The sequence below is a fragment of the Dasypus novemcinctus genome, chromosome 31 (genome assembly GCF_030445035.2).
Source record: "Dasypus novemcinctus isolate mDasNov1 chromosome 31, mDasNov1.1.hap2, whole genome shotgun sequence".
Classification (NCBI taxonomy): domain Eukaryota; kingdom Metazoa; phylum Chordata; class Mammalia; order Cingulata; family Dasypodidae; genus Dasypus; species Dasypus novemcinctus.
The window spans coordinates 18,256,483-18,274,559 of record NC_080703.1 but is presented as its reverse complement, the minus strand read 5'-3'; the positions used below and the strand labels follow the sequence as shown (position 1 = coordinate 18,274,559).

The following is an 18,077-nucleotide window of genomic DNA, read 5'->3' as shown; positions in this document are numbered from 1 at the left end:
CAAAAAACTGTTCTCTTTGCCAACAAACTAATATCCACGGAAATTCTACTTCTCTCTCTTTTAAAACACACCAGTAGAGAGGCTCCAAACCAGAACAAGATAGGCAATTAAACTTCACTCACATGCCACCAATTAAAAAACTTAAGTATCTCTTAGTCTTCATAGACACCTCTTCTGCGAGGGTTGAAGCATTCCCAGGAACCTCAGAAGGGGCAGACGTTGTTGTTAAAATCCTATTAACAGAAATCATTCCCAGCTTTGGCTTCCCTCCTCCCTGCAGTCAGACAACGGAACGGCTTTTACTTCACAAATCACCAAGGTATCTGTAGTGCCCTAGGAATGAGTAACTACGGAAATCAGTCATGGCTATCCTCCTTCCTTTCTTATTTTTCTTCACCCTTAAAATCAATCCTTTTACCCATTACAACACCCTTATTAATAGTATTGCTGCTGCTTCTTTTTGGTCCTTGTCTCTTACAGCTTCTTGTCCGATTCATACACCAAATTCTACAGTCAATAATCCAGGAATACGTAAATGGAGTCTTTCTGCTGCATAAACAATATCAACCCCTGTGGGACCTGAAACCACAGCCCACAGTACAGGATGGAAGGAAACTTCTTTTCTCCACCCCTTGACAGCAGGAAGTAGCCAGACCAAACCAATGCCCCAAATCCCCTCACCCTCCTATCCTGCCCAGTACCTTATACCCCAATACCCAGGTCCCCCTATACACACACACACACATATATACATACATAAATATATATAAACAAAAGAGTTAGGGATGTTAGAGGTTTGCAATAATTAACAAGCTGTAGCTCAGTTTCCCCTGATATGCACTGGGGAAAGGTTAACTCCATCCCCCATAAGCCTACGTGTCCAAGGGCATGGCACTTCCCCAAAGTTTAAATAAAGAAACCACATAGAGGGAAGCGGACTTGGCCCAGTGGTTAGGGCGTCCACCTACCACATGGGAGGTCTGCAGTTCAAACCCCAGGCCTCCTTGACCCGTGTGGAGCTGGCCCATGCGCAGTGCTGATGCGCACAAGGAGTGCCCTGCCATACAGGGGTGTCCCCCATGTAGGGGAGCCCCATGTGCAGGGAGTGCGCCCCATAATGAGAGCCACCTAGCGCAAAAGAAAGTGCAGCCTGCCCAGGAATCCTGCCACACACATGGAGAGCTGACACAGCAAGATGATGCAACAAAAAGAAACAGATTCCCAGTGCCACTGATAAGGATAGAAGCGGTCACAGAAGAACATACAGCGAATGGACATGGAGAGCAGACAACTGGGGGGAGAGGGGGAGAAATAAATAAAATAAAATAAATAATAAAACGAATAGCTTCTTTAAAAAAATTTTTTTTTAATTAAAAAGAAGAAACCACATAGAGATGGGAGTAAAGGGAAATGGAAACCTTCCCTACCTACATATCAGAAGGAGATAAACAGAACAAAGAAACATCTGCTCCTGCAGCATTCCAAGAAACCATAACTCCCTAACTCATTATCCTCTAGTCACTGTCAGGAAAAAGTTCCACCTCTGAGGGGTTCCTATTGGTCCCTGCACTTCATTCGGACCCTCAACCCCTCCCACCAACTATCATTTCCCCACCTAGGAAAGTTCTGTATAAATTCAAGTCCCCCCTTCCAGGAATGGGCTGAAATTTCTCTTCAGATCCCCACCATGCTGGTGGGGGGGCTGAAATCTGTTCTTCAGACCCCCTCCATTGGGAGAGCTTTTCAATAAATCTTTCTTTATCTATAGTCATTTCAATCTCTGTGTCCCAGTAAGCGCCGTATTTTCTCCGACAATTTCACCTCTTTCTTCTTTTTTTAAAGTAAGCATTGAGGGCTATAAATTTCATTCTCAGCACTGCCATATGTGTTTTTAGGAGGTACTGGGGATTGGACCCAGGACCTCATATATGGGAAACAGGTGCTCCAGTGCTTGAGCTACATCTGATCCCTTGCCATAGGTTTTGATGTATTGTGCCTTTTTCGTTCATCTTGAGATATTTACTGATTTTGCTTGTAATTTCTTCTTTGAATCAATGATTATTTAAGAGTGCATTGTTTAATCTATATATTTTGTGGATTTTTCTTTTCTCTGCCTGTTTTTAATTTCCAACTTAATTCCATTATGATCAGAGAGAATGATTTCGTTAATTTCAAACTTTTAAAAATTTATTGCTATCTGATTTATGTCTCACCAAAAGGTCTATCTTGGAGAAAGGTCAATATGCCCTTGAGAAGAATGTGTATCACTTTGTTTTGTAGTGTAGTGTCCTATAAAATTATGTTGTCTACTTCATTTATCATATTACTCAAGCTCTCTGTTTCTTTATTTATTCTCTGTCCAGATGTTCCATCCAATGCTGAGAGTAATGTGTTGAAGTCTCCAACTATTATTGTAGAGACATGTATTTCTCCCTTCAGTGTTGTCAGTGTGTTCCTCATGTATTTTGGGGCACCTAAGTGAGATGCATCAATATTTATTATTATTTCATCGGAGTTAATTGTCCTATTTATTAATATATAGTTACCTTCTTCACCTATTATAACAGTTTTGCATTTAAAATCTATTTTGTCTGATATTAGTGTCACTGCTCCAGATCTTTTTAAAATTACAATTTGCATGGAATATCCCTTTTCATCCTTTCGCTTCCATCCTGATTATGTCCTTGCATGTAAAGTGAGTCTCTTGGGGAGCAGGTGTAGTTCAGTGATTGAACATCTGCTTCCCATGTATGAGGTCCTGAGTTCAATCACCAGTACCTACTGAAAAAAAAAAAAAAGTGAAACTTGTAGTCAGTACACAGATTTCTCATTTTTTACCCATTCTGTCATTCTATGTCTTGATTGAGGAGTTCAATCCATTAACATTCAATGTTATTATGGTAAAGGCATTACTTACATTGTCCATTTTATACTTTGGATTTCTCTTGTCATATCTTCCTATTTTCTATCTTTTAAACCTTCCCATTACCCTTATTTATTATCTTCATTACTACACACTTCGCCAAGCCTCTCACCCTTGCCTTTGACATTCAGGTTGTAACATACCCTTTAGTATCTTTTGTAGAACCGGTCTCTGTGACTTACTCTCAGTTTCTGTTTGTCAATGAAGACATTAAATATTTCTGAAGGTTAGTTTTTCTGGAGACAGAATTCATGGCAGGAAGATTTTTCTTTAAGTACATTATATATATTGTACCACTGTCTTCATACCTCCATAGCTTCTGTTGAAACACCAGCACTTAGAATTATTGAGGCTCCCTTGTAAGTGATAAATTGCTTTTCTCTAGTTGTTCTCAGAAACCTCTCTTTATGTCCGGCATTTGACATTCTGAATAGTATGTGTCTCAGAGTGAATCTATTCAGATTTATTCTGTTTAGGCTACAATGTAATTCTTGAATATTGATATTCATGTCTGTTATAAGGATTGGAAAATTTTCAGTCATTATTTCCTTAAATATTCTTTCTGCATCTTTTCTATTCTCTTCTCCTTCTTGGACAACAAAAATGAATATGTTTGTGTGTTTCATGCTATCATACAATTCTCTGTAAACTGTTCAATTTTTCATTCTTTTCTCTTTCTGTTCTCCTGCCTTCTCCAGTTCAGGTGGTCTGTTATCTAATTCACTAATTCTCTTCTCAACCAAATCAAATCTTCTATTTTATGCCTCTAATGTATTTTTAATCTCATCTAGTGTATCTCTCATTCCCCTAAGTTCTGTACTTTTCTTTACAGGCTTTCAAATTGTTCTTTATGCTCACAGTGTCATCTTAATATCCTTCATTCTCATTAGCCATATTTTCTGTCAATTTCTTGAATTGAAAAGAAGATTTGTGTAAACATCATTGATTAGTCGTCTTTATTCCTGTGTTGCAGCTGGGTTCTTCAATTCTTTGGCTTCACCATATCTTCCTGTTTCTTAGTGTATCTTATTATTTTTTGTTGATATCTAGGCATCTAATAATGTTGGTGATTTTACTGTTTTCACCAATTCCTCTCTCTTGCCTAGTGACTTTATTTCACAGCTCTTCTTGGATTTATGGTTCATTTTTCCTAAAATTTTAACTTTTCTCTGTTTAAGTTATTAAAATAGGGACAGAGATCTACTAATGGGGCACAGAAAAGATCTCAGTTGACTGGGAAACAAACAGGGACACAAGGCATCTTTCTTCACTTTCCTAGCTGTTCGTCAGATGGTGTTCTTTGGCAAACCTTCCCACTGTGAGGAACCCTTCAAATTCCATTGACTTCTGAGCCATAGTTTCAAAACTGGCTTATGCTGGTTAAATTCCCTGAACAGAAATCACAATCAGGCCTCTGCCGCACCCTACCTCTTCCCTGGGGGGAATATGTCCCTTCCCCTCTCTGTTAGCTGCTCAGCTACAGGTTTTGTAGAGGTTGTTCACCACAAGGGTGGGGATGGGTGCCATTCCCAACAGTGGAGTCAGCAACTCACAATTTTCCCTTTGGGCTTTTAGTCTCTCCATCCCCAGTCTCCAGTGGATGATGTGTATGGCACTCTCCTGTTCTGCAGGTCCCCAACACAAATACCTGGGATGACTTAAATACTTTCTCCTTATTTTGTAGAAGAGCTGCACCCTGCCTGAGCCATTTTCCCAGAACCCTCATAATTGATCATTACTGTTTGGGTTTCACTTTTGCCCAAAACTCTAACTTCTCTTAATTACAGACCTTTGGGAATACTTACAACACATACTAATTTTTAAAAACCTTCCCATTGCTCTTTTCTATATTTAAAGGGGGCATGTCTCATCTTCATGTTTATAATATTCTGTATATATAAGACCCTTCCATAATATCTTTCTGGAGGCCAAATTGAGACAAATGCTCTCCTGGGGCCCATTAATGACAGGTTGTCATACTGTCTCATCATCTGTTATGGGACTGTTAATGAACACATTTAAATCTAAATTCTGACCACCAAGGAATGTTCCACATTTTTCAACATATGTGGGATAGATGATTAATCTTCCCCTCTGAATCTCCTAGAGTAAATTTAAATTACTGCTCCAGGATTATTTACATAAAGGTATGTGCCATCAATAAGGGAGATAAGCAACTCAACTTGATAAATGATAATCACATTAGAAAATAACATGGAAGCAAAACCCTCTCCCACCATGATGAAACCAGACAATATTAGCAATATTATTATTTGTATTATTACCAGTAATAATTCATGCCAAGAGTGGAAGCAGTATAAACCAAGAAAAAACGTATCGGATACAGGCCTACACCATTCTGTTTGCTTTGTTGTTTTTATTGTACTGGGTGCTTTCATTGGTTTGCAGTCCAGATGCTCAAATCCTCCAAATAAGACATTTTTTTCAAACAAAAATGTCAAATGCTGAGGGCCACATGCCAACAAATTTGGATAATACAAGCCCTGTAGTACAAAGACCTTGCTGGCTTGCCTATCTCCAGGTAAACCAACAATTGAGGCAAATAGTAATCGGGCAAATTTGAGGCGCTAACTACAGGCTAATACTGCAGCTTCAATCTCAGTCACAGTATTTTAATTACCAAACAACCTGACACATTATTAGCAACATGTTCATATGATTTAAAACCTATTTGCAACAGATTCCTTCTCATTACCTATCTGAGCCAAACCTTGGACTCTTGGGAGCTTTTACATTCAGCTACCATTAATTGTGGCTTTAATTGTACTAATCAAGTCCTGGCTCTTCGGTCAAATTATAGCAGCATCAACTGCTAGCTGTGCACTCACAAAGCCCCGTGATTTAACAGATATTTGCAAGTCAGAATCTTGGCCAAATGTTGCCTTCAAATTCTACGAGGAGCTTGAGGTCTTGAGCTGCTGGCTGCAGGCCCTGTGTGTGCAGTCCCTCAGGTGGGGCAGTGAGGCCTTTCTGGGAATGGGCCCTCGTGCCAGCCTAGGCCAGGACTGCCCCTGCTCCTCCCTTCTCTGGCAGCTGCTACTTCATTGCCCAGCCTGTCAGTCTGCAGGATGATGCTCCAGAAGCCCAGAGGTATGTGGAGGTGTCAAGGGGCCTCAGTGCTGACACTGGTAGTGGAAGGTCCTGGGAGAAGAGGAGGAGGCAAAGTGTTCTCCTTCAAACTGCCCAGACCCACGTTTAGATCCTGTCTCCTGCCGCCACCAGAGACTGGTGATAATTTAATTGAGAACTGAAGATTAAAAACCTGGATCCAGTCCTTTTGCCAGGAGAAATCATCATAAATGAAGTCAATTTTGTATGAAAATGCATTGCAACAGACACAAGTCAATATGATTTGGGGAGGAAATCTGATACATAGTAACTTCAAAACTTCCCTTATTCTGAACACTTTCTAAAAGAACATTGTTATACTATTAACTACAACCTTCACCTACCACCAAAATCACTCTATTTTATAGCCCCTACATTATTCTCTAGCTTCTTTTCAATTGAAATATTACACCCACAGACTACCCCTTTCAGCCACAATCACATTTATAAATCAGCAGTGTTAGTTATACTCACTACAATGTATTACCATCAACTCTATTCATTTACACACATTTAAAATAAACCTTATTAAAAATTCTACATATATTAAGCATCAGTTCCCATTCTCAACCCACATTCTATTTCCTAGAGAGTTATTAGGGAGTATGGGATTTTTTTGAGTAATGAAAATGGTCTAAAATTGAGGTGATGACAGCACAATTCTGTGATGAATATGGAGAGTGATTGTACATTTTGAATGAATTTGTCAAAGCATGGGACTATATAACAAAATGAATCCTTTGGTGGAAAATGGACTGCTAGTAACCGAACAAAAATGAGAACATTCTCTCATAAACTACAACAAGCATATAATCCTACTACAGAGTGTTAATAACCAGGTGGGCTGAGGGAAAAATACACCTAATGTAAGATATTAGCTATAGGTAGTATTAATGTTTTGATGATGCTCTCCCATAGTTTTTAAAAATTGCTTCACAACAATTCAAGGTGTGGGTGGTGGGATAATGCATGGAAACCCTGTATGATGATACGTATGTTTGTTTTGTAAGTTCACAACTCTTACTATAAACATTGTTTATGGATGTTCATGTATGAATGATAAACTTCAATTTAAAAGGTTAAAAATTTTCCTTTCTTCCAGATGATCAAATGCATTACAGAAATTCCATCACAAAAAACTTCTTGGTGAAGATGATGTCTCTTTGACACGTATTGAGTAAATTGCCACAGCAAATGACCACAAAAAAGCAGAAATTCCTAGGCCCCAGGCAGAAATGCAAATGTAATCCAACAGTTAATTATTTATTGTAAAGATTTCAGAATTCAGATTTTGCTTTGATAAGTCAGGTTCCAAAACTGCCAAAAAAATATATACCTTGCAATAGCTCGTTATTCTCAGCCAACAGACCTGCAGTTATTCTTTGCATTTGAATATATTGGGGAAAAATACCAGAAATTGGCCAACAAAATAAATAGAATCCCCACAGGACGTGGAGCAGGAGGTTGTGGAGCTGGTGGTGGAAACAGCCAAAAAACTCCTCTGTTTGAAACTTAGATTGGGACAGTGAAATCAGGTGGGTGGGTGTTTCTGGGTGAAGAGTTTGTTCCATTAATGGGGGTTATGTGATATATACTTGCTGTCCAGAATACTTTGTACTACCAAGTTCTTTAGCAGACCAAGATCTAAAGTTCTTTCCCCATTCTTTTGTTGAAAGAAGGATGCCACTCCTGTGCTGGAACCACCCTAATGGCAGTGCATTGGGGAGAATGCCCCTCATAAAAGATATCTTGCAGCAGTGAAAATTTGATCAAAGGATCTGAAATGCAATAACTAGAAATCATGCACAGAGAAACGATGTTTACAGATTGGATTTGAAGACCTTGCCTAATATCCGAGAAATACAGGCAGCATTTGTAAAACTTAAGCAACTATGTATTAATGCACCTTTTGAAGAAACTGAAAAGGAATGGCTATATTCATTGGAAAGTACCAGGTGGATAGGATATGTAAGGGCATTCTCTAAACATTCAGTAGGACTTCTGTACATGCTAGAAAGCAAACACATATCTGTAATCTTACAAGAGGAGGAGGAAGAGATTTAAGTTATTTCATATTTTCTCTTATTCAAGTGATGCAGGATCCCTATTTTAAGACAATTACTGCATTTAAGTGCCTGATACAGAAGCAGTAGATCATGGATGGCTATTGGTTCCTGGACAGAATGCAACCATTTAAAGAGATTTGAAAAATAGTCTCCCTTATTTTTGCTATTCTTGGATGTCACATGGCAACTGTTAGAACAGTATCCAGTGGTATTCCAGTTCTCTGAAACTTCCTTAGTGGTCATGTACAACAGTATCCACATACCACTGTTCAGAATGTTCCTATTCAACTGTCCTCAACAGTGGGTGAAACAAAGCACAGAATTTGCTATAAGGGAATATATCCAATTGGGTGATGTAAAAGGCTAAAAATTCACATCAATTTGGGACTAGTCTCTTCAGTTTATAGCATAGGATTGCATACGTTTCCATAACATTGGGAAGGGCATGACTTTATATACAGAAAAGCTCTGAAATCTTTTAACTGGACAAAGAAAATCTACAGCTCCACACTAAGAGGACTGCTGTCTTCCTTCAAGAATGGATTCATCTGCAACCAAGAACTACTTCCAAGGAGCAAATCCTTAATATTAAAATTGGAGCCAGTATTGTGGGAAGGTGACATTGGATTAGGCAGGCAGGACCCAAATCTCTCACAAAAACAATGGAAAAAGAAACAAAAATTGTTTGAGGGACATGCTTTGGGGCTCAGCAGTCCAGGGCACTGCTTCAAAACTCCCAGGAGGATGATGGAAAGAGAGATGAAGAACCCAAACAACAAACATAAGTTACCAAACCCTTGTGGCAGTGGGAAAGGGTTTCACTCCCCGACCCATAAGGTATTAAACTGGGGTAAAACTCCTGGTTCACTGCAGCTAACTGAGAGAGGAACAGTCATCTTCTTCCCTGTCATCTGTTACAAGGGAAAAGAAAGGGAGAGTTGGGGCTTTTCTTCCATGAACTTGGCCTGCAGAGCCAGCTTTCAATCTCAGCTCTGGCCAGACCAAAACAAAGGAAAGCAGAGACTGAAAGAAACAACTCCATGGAAAATTGCACCAATGAATGCCATTTGCTGGTGGTTCTTGGACAAAACTGCTTAGGGTTCACTCTGTAACTTAATTCCTGGGAGAAAATCTGCACCCCATGAGTGAGTCCTTGGCACAATTTTGACAATTTCAGCTGGGCAATTTTTAAGACTTAGAATAAGTTGAGACAAATAACACAGAAGAGCTGTGAAAAAAAAAATAGGTAAGAGAGAGAAACTGGCCATCAGAGTAAATTTACCAACATATTCAGATGCTTAGACATCAGCAAAAAATTACAAGCCATACTAGGAAACAGGAAGAGATGGTCCAGCCAAAGGAACAAACCAAATATCCTGAAGAGATACTGGATTTAAGAAAATTCATCAATGATAATCACACTACTCTCCTGAATCGTTTCAAAGATTGAAAGGAACTATGACTAAAGAGATTAAAGATACTAAAGGAGCAGATGCAGATCAAGCAGTTGAGCACCTACTTCCCACAAAGGAGTTCCTGGGTTCAGTTCCTGGTTCCTCCTAAAAACAAAACAAAACAAAAAACAAGCAACAAGCAAACAAATAAAAAAAAAAAAAAAACAACTCAGGGGAGCTGATTTGGCTCAGTGGTTGCACACTGGCTTCCTATATATGAGGTCCCAGGTTCAATCCCTGACCCAGTACCTCAAAAAAAAATATTAAGCAGATACAGAATGAGCATAAAGAACAATTCAAAAGCCTGCAAAGAAAACTAACAGACCTTATGGAAATGAAATGCATGATGGGTGGGATTAAAAATATATTAGAAGGGAGCAGATGTGGTTCAGTGGTTAAGTACCTGCTTCCCACATGGGCATTCCCAGATTCAGTTCCTGGTCCCTCCTACAAACAAACAAAAAACAAACAAGCAAACAAATGAAAATACCAACTCAAGGGAGCTGATGTGGTTCAGTGGTTGAACACTGACTTCCCACATGGAATGTCCTGGGTTCAATCCCCAGCCCTGGAACCTCATTAGAGACTATTTGAATTGCTCAAAGACAGAATTAGTGATTTCAAAGATAGAACATTTGAACTGGAAAACACAAGTGAACAGAAAGAGAAAAGAATGAAACAAATGGAACAGGTTCTCAGGGAATTGAAAGACAATGTGAAACACACAAACATGTACATTATCAGTGTCCCAGAAGAGAAGGGAAAATGTGCAGAAGAATATTTGAGGAAATAAAGACTGAAAACTTCCCAACTATTATGAAAGACATAAATATCAGTATCTGTAGCAGTTTGATATGGTTATGAATTCCCAAAATAGATATTAGATTATGTTTGTAATCTGGTCTGTACCTGGGCGTGATTAAGTTATGATTAGGGCTTTAATTGGGCCACATAATTGGCGCTATCCTTTCGTGGGTGGGAACTCAGACAAAAGACACAGCAAAGGACAGAGTTGAGGGCATTTTGATGTTGGAGTTTTGATGGTGGAGTTGGATGCTGAAGCCTTAAGCTAGGGCCCCGGGAAGTAAGCTCACAGAGGAAAAAGAAGCAAGCCCCAGGAAGAGAGGAACCCTGCACCCAGAGAGAAGCAAGACCCTGGAAGGGAGGAACCCAGGAAGCCTGAACCCTCACCGACATTGGCAGCCATCTTGCTCCAACACATGAAAATAGACTTTGATGAGGGAAGTAACTTATGCTTTATGTCCTGGTATGTGTAAGCTCCTACCCCAAATAAATACCCTTCAAAAAACCAACCAGTTTCTGGTATTTTGCATCAGCACCCCTTTGGCTGACTAATACAATATCTAAGAAGGACAATACACCCTACACAGAATAAATTGAACATGCCTACCACAAGACACCTACTATTCAGAATGACAAATATCAGAGCTAAAGAGAGGATTCTGAATGAGTAAGAGAAAAGCAAAGTATCACATACAAGTGAACCTCAATGAGATTAAGTGCCAACTTCTCATCAGAAACCATGGAGCTGAGAAGAAAGTATAAAGTATTTAAGGTACTGAAAGAGAAAAACTCCCAGCCAAGAGTTCTGTATACAGGAAAACTGTTAAAAAATGAGGGTGAGTTCAAAGTCTTCATACACACACACACACAAACAACTGATAGAATATGTTACCAAAAGACCAGAATTCAAGAGATACGTAAGGGAGTATATATCTCCCTGAAAGGAAAAAAGAAGCCTGAAAGGAAAAAAGAAGGGCAAGAGACTTAGAGAATAGTGTAGAAATGAAGATTATTAGGAAGAGTAAGTTAAAGTGTAAAAAGACAGACAACAGAATGATATGACACCAGAGAGCTGAAGAACAAAAAGCATGAAGTAAGTAAAGCCTTTATAGGCGGTGGACTTGGCCCAGTGGTTAGGGTGTCCGTCTGCCACACGCACTCTGCACATGGGACTCTCCTACGCGGGGACACCCCTGCGTGGCAGGGCATTCCTTGTGCACATCAGCACTGTGCATGGGCCAGCTCCACACGGGTCAAGGAGGCCCAGGGTTTGAACCGCAGACCTCCCATGTGGTAGACGGATGCCCTAACCACTGGGCCAAGTCCGCTTCCCTATACTAAATATTTATGCACCTAACTGAGTACCACAAGACACATGAGGCACACACTGGCAGAGCTGAAAGGAGAAATTGATGTCTCTACAATAATAGCTGGAGACTTCAATACATCACTCTCAGTATTAGGTAGAACATCTGGACAGAGAACAAATAAACGGAGAGCTTGAATAATATGATAAATGAACTAGACCTAGCAGACATCTATAGAGTATTGTACCTCAAAACAGCAGGATATACATTCTTTTGAAGTGCTCATGGATCCTTCTCCAAGACAGACCATATGTTGAGTCACAAGACAAATCTCAATAAATTTAAAAAGATTGAAATTATACAGAACACTTTCTCTGATCATAACAGAGCTGGAAATCAATAGTGGATGAAAAAAGGGAAAATTCATAAATATATGGAGATTAAACAACACACTCTTAATCAATGGGTCTAAGAAGAATTTGCAAGGCAATTCAAGCAAATACCTTGAGATGAATGGAAATGAGAACACAACATAGCAAAACCTAAGGGACACTGCAAAGGCAGTGCTGAGAGGAAAATTTATAGCCCTCAAAGCCTACATTAATAAAGAAGAAAGAGCTAAATTGAAGATATAACTGCACACCTGGAGGAACTAGAAAAAGAACAGCAAACTAATCCCAAACCAAGATAAAAGGGAAAGAAATATAAATCTCAGAGCAGAAATAAATGAAAATGGAAGAAAAAACAGAATCAACAAAACTAAAAGTTGGTTCTTTAAGAAGATTAACAACATCAGCAAAGACTGACAAAGAAAAAGAGAGAGACACTATTAAATAAAATCAGAAATAAGAGGGAGGTCATTACCACTTACCCTGCAGATATAAGAGTGATCATAAGAGGATTCTATGAGCAACTATATGCCAAAAAACTAGACAATGTAGATTAGATGGAGAAATTCCTAGAAACACATAAACCACATACACTGTAGAATAAATAGAAGACCTCAACCAACTAATTACAAGTGAAGATATTGAAACAGTCATCAAAAACCTCCCAAAGATGTAAAGCCTTGGAATAGATGGCTTCACAGTGAAGTCTAACAAAACCACTGAAAGACAATTTTATACCAATCATGCTCAAGCACTTCCAAAAATAATGAGCAGGAGAGACCAAACTTATTCTATGAAGCCAACATCACCATGATACCAAACTGGATAACAACGCTATATCAAAAAGGAAAGTACAGGGAAGTGGACTTGGCCCAGAGGTTAGGGCGTCCGTCTACCACATGGGAGGTCCGCGGTTCAAACCCCGGGCCTCCTTGACCTGTGTGGAGCTGGCCCATGCACAGTGCTGATGCACGCAAGGAGTGCCTTTTCACGCAAGGGTGTCCCCTGCGTAAGGGAGCCCCACATGCAAGGAGTGCGTCCCGTAAGGAGAGCCGCCCAGCGCGAAAGAAAGTGCAGCCTGCCCAGGAATGGTGCTGCACACACAGAAACCTGACACAGCAAGATGACGCAACAAAAAGAGACACAGATTCCTGTGCAGCTGACAACAACAGAAGTGGACAAAGAAGACGACGCAGCAAACAGACACAAAGAACAGACAACCGGGGCAGGAGGATGGAGGGGAAGGGGAGAGAAATAAATAAAAATAAATCTTTAAAAAAAAAAAAAAAAGGAAAGTACAGACCAATATCTCTAATATTGATGCAAAACTCCTAAACAAAATTCTTGCAAACCAAATCCAAAAGTACATTAAAAGAATTTATACACTGTGCTCAAGTGGGTTCTATCACAGATATGCCAGGGTGCTTCAAAACAAGAAAATCAATTAATATAATGGAACACATTAATAAATCAAAGAAAAACCATATGATCCTCTCAATTGATGCAGAAATGTATTTGATAAAATACCCTTTCTTCATAAAAGCACTCCAAAAGTTAGGAATAGAAGGAAGCATTCTTTATATGGTAAAGTAAATGCAAATATGAAAAACCTACAGCTAGCACTGTACTCAACGGTAAAAGATTGACATTTTTTCTGATTAGATCAGGAACAAGACAAGGATGTCACATTGTCACAAGGATGGCATTCTCTATATGCTAAAGTAAATGCAAATATGAAAAACCTACAGCTAGCACTGTACTCAATGGTAAAAGATTGACATTTTTTCTGATTAGATCAGGAACAAGACAAGGATGGCCATTGTCACAATTATTATTCAATGCTGTGCCACAAGTGCTAGCTAGAGCCATTAAGCTAAACAAATAAATTGCGGTCACCCCTTGGGCTGAAGTGTGGTTTGCTGGCCTGGCGAGGGGCGGCAGCCGCGGTAGGCCTATTCCAAACTGCTGCCCCCATAATAGGGTGGTTGGTCGGGCCCACCGCCACCCCTGAAGGAAGCTCGGCATGGGCGCAGAGTGCCCTCGGGTCTCCCCTTCTCGGCAGCCATGCTTCCGCGGCCACCCCTCCTCCCGGGTGGCGCCACACGATGCCTGTGGGGCGGCACCCTTCTTCTTCCTTCTCCCTGCGCAGGCACAGGGCGGAAAATTCCAGTCTGCCCTTTTCCCCTCCCCCGACAGCAGCAACAGCCAGGGGTGGGCGGAAAAATCCAGTCTGCCCTTTTCCCCTCCCCCCGACAGCAGCAACAGCCAGGCGTAGGCGGGAAACTCCAGTTGCCCTCTACCCCAGCAACAGCAGCCACCAATCACTAAACCCTGCCACTTCCCCCAGCAACAGCAACAGCCAATCCCTAATCACCACCCCTCCCCCGTCCAGTACCGCCCACTGACCTTTCTCCAGCAACCAATCAGAACAGGGTGTGGCTTCGACCAATCAGCCTTCCCCAGCCCCTATAAAACTGTTGCCTCTCCCTCAATAAAGTGGACTTGCGTGTTTACCTTGTCTCTGCGGTAGTTCTTCTGCCGTGCGCCCTCCAGTCCTGAGAGCCCCAGACAAGGGCCTGGCCTCCCTTGTCCCCAGTTCGTCGCCTGCTTCTCCGGGCGACCCCTTTGTCGCCAGCTTCGCCGGGCAACCCCGTCAGCCGAACCGCGCAACCCCTGTGAGACCGACGCCTCGTCTGCTGCCGGACCGACCCCTCGTCCCAAGCGGGACCGATCCCTCGTCCCAAGCGAGACCGACCCCTCGTCCGCAGCCAGACCCCACCTCTACCGACCGAGCAAACCGTCGCAATAAATAACAGACACCCAAAAAGGAAAAGGAGTTAAACTTCCACTATTCACTGATGATGTGATCCTATATCTAAAAAATCCTGAAAAATCCATAAAAATGCTTCTAAAATGAGTTCAGCAAAGTGATTAAAAATAAAATATTTAGGAATAAACATAACCAATAACATAAAGGACCTGTATTCAGAAAACTACAAAACATTTCTAAATGAAACTGAAGAAGACTTAAATAAATCGAATGACTAAATCTTATTAAGATGTCAGTTCTGCCCAAACTGATTTACAGATTCAATGCAATCCCAAAAAAAATCACAACAGCCTTTTTTGCAGAAATTGAAAAGCCAATTATCAAATTTATTTGGAAGGGTAGGGGGCCCTGAATAGCTACAAATGTCTTTAAAAGGAAGCATAACGTTAGAGGACTCTCATTTCTTTACTTTAAAGCATATTACTTAACTACAGTGGTAAAACCAGCATGGTACTGACATAAAGTCAGACATATTGACTAATGCAACTGAATTGAGAAGTCAGAAATAGATCCTCACAAGTACAGCCAAGTGATTTTTGACAAGGCTGTTAAGCCCACGCTGCTGAGCAAGAACAGTCTATGCAACAATGGTGCTGGCAGAACTGGATATCCATATCCAAAACAAAGACAACCCCTATCTCACACCGTAGACAAAAATTAACTCAAAATGAATCAAGGACCTAAATATTTAAGTGACAACCATAAAACTCTTAGAAAAAAATGTAGGAAAGCATCTTCAAGATCTTGTGGTAGGTGGTAGTTTCTTAAATCTTACACCCAATGCATGAGTAACAAAAAATACATAAATGGGACTTCCTCAAAATTAAACACTTTTGCACCTCAAAGGACTCTGAAATCATGAAAAGTATTTTTTTCTTTTATAATAGTGATAAATCATTTTAATTAATAAAAAACTGAAGCCAGGTCCTCTTCAGCATACAGCCAGGATGGCAGCTTGAAGCAGTATTTTAGGGAATAGTTTTCTAAGCCAGTCTACCTGCATGGGGTTCTGCCATGGCTCTCTGGAGCACACACAAAACTGGAAATGTTGCTGCTTCTGCTGGGTTCCCAAGGTGCAGATCAGAGGTGGGGCTTCATCACTGTCTTCCACAGGCTCCCCCAGCTGGCCCATGTAGTTGAACTGCTCAGCAGGACACTCCAGCAGCGCAGAGGGGGGCCCTTGCCAAGCCTGCAGTGCAGAGCTGGAGCAGAGCAGGATGTGCTTCTGAGCCAGCAGCCCTCATGATGCCTCAGGGACAGCAGGGTACCTCTCATCTTCATTTCCATTTTCTCCTACAGGGAATCTATGTGGACAAAACATTCTAGGAGTGCAGTAGGCTAATTTTTAGTGGGGCCAAAATACAATTATCTTCTGAGACACTAGCAAATGAGGGCTAAATGTAGCGTTTTCTGAAAATTTGGAGGGAAGTTGTAAACTTTTTCCCTCTGAATTGAAATTGCTAAGCTAGGCATTTGAAGCTCTAATGATTTTATATGTAAGAAATACAGTTGAAATTTGCACTATTTAAAAATGTATTGTCATACTTCCTTTACATTTTTTAAATGTGAGGGGAAAAGGCATACATTTGGTTTTTATGACTTTTTATCATTATTGGTCTTGTTCATTTTTACGTGATTGGCAGGAAGACATCCTCCCATTATAACTGTGGTGGATCTAATCAGAATGTGTTGCTCTACTTATTTTGTCTGCATCCATTTTTTTCCTACCACCTAACAGTTACCTGATCCTTGGTCAGATCAGCAACTCAGAGAAGTAGAAAGCAGGAAAACGAACAGTTAGTGTTTAGTATTTTTCCAGGAACAACTGGTAACCCCCCATAAAAGGCTAGCAGGTTTTCTTGTTTTTATGGTTACTTCTATTCTCTTTAATGGGATTTAACTGATGCAGGTTCAGGGTTCCAAGGCTATACTTTATCATTTAGATCACCTTCTTTGGGACTTCAGATCACCATTTAAAATCATGAGTTTGCTTTTATTTCATAGGACTAATTTTTAAATGAAATGCATTGTTAACGTAAAGCATTTGCTGTAGATATTATTAAACTTAGAAGTAGTGCTTTTGATGTTGATATTGCAGTAAGATTAACAGTGACATTTTAGTTTTCAAAAATGGGGTGCTAAAACCCCACTGCATATTGGAAATAGGATTTGCACATGAGGCTCCATGCCTATAGCTGGGGATCCCCAAAGCCATATTTTTCTCCTGAAAGTCACCAAAGACCTACAGGGTCTGTGGGTGTGATTCTTACAGACTCCTGAGAGCTAGCCTTGGACTGAGAGTCCTGGCTGCACTGGGAAAGCCCTCCCTACACAGACAGGACTTTGCTTGGAGGCATTTGGGCTGGTCTGAGACTATGTCAATATTTACACTCTGGTAAATTACCCTTGGCACTGTGCCTTGGAAATAATGGAGGCCACAAGACAAATCACCTGCATATAATTCCTCTTCTCTCAGACAAGATTGTTAACACAAAGAATCAGAATAGAGAACAGAAGAAATAAAAATGCACTTTTCAGAATACTGCCCTATTTCTATAAGGAGCAAGAGAAGCATCGCACTCCCATCCTATTCCTGACATTTGGCAGCAATATTAAGAGGAGAATGTAAACCTGACAAGTGTCATCTTAGTTTGAAACACCCTAGTGTTCAAAGTGTGTTGGGATCCTAGTGAAAGCTGTGAGGGGTGAAGTCTAAGCTTATTACGGCAATGACATTTAGCACCATTCTCTCCCCATCCCACTCCTTGTTTAAAAGATAGATCTTTTTTTAAATTTGGTTTTATTGTTTAGAGTTTCTAAAATTGCCATCTTAATTAAGATTTTAAATATTGTTATATTAAATTGTCCAGTTAGTACCAGGTCAGATGGCCCCTCTTTGGAACTGGTGTTTATGTGTGATGAATCTGGACTCAGATGGGATCTCTCTTCATAAGACTTTCATGCTAATGTGCTGGAGGTGCAGTTAGTGTCGGGGTTTAAGATATATTTAGGGGATTTGAATCTCTGGACTGACAATGTGATAGCCAGGTCCTGAGCCTCAACAGACTCCAGCACCTACAATCTGACTTATTGGGCTCACCACACTCAGCTAAGATGCAGTTGAAGAAGGACAACCACCACACCATGGAGCCTAGAGTGATTATAACTGAAAGTG

The 18,077-nt window shown here is 40.5% G+C and overlaps 1 protein-coding gene and 1 pseudogene across 1 annotated transcript in view; one reads left to right on the top strand and one right to left on the bottom strand.

The window, feature by feature from the left end:
- Window positions 1-18,077, bottom strand: part of LOC101440942 (zinc finger protein 596-like) — a 189,614-nt gene that overhangs the window by 97,770 nt on the left and 73,767 nt on the right. The gene's annotated exons all lie outside the window — the stretch shown is intronic.
- Window positions 6,013-16,300, top strand: LOC101440058 (myotubularin-related protein 10 pseudogene; annotated as a pseudogene).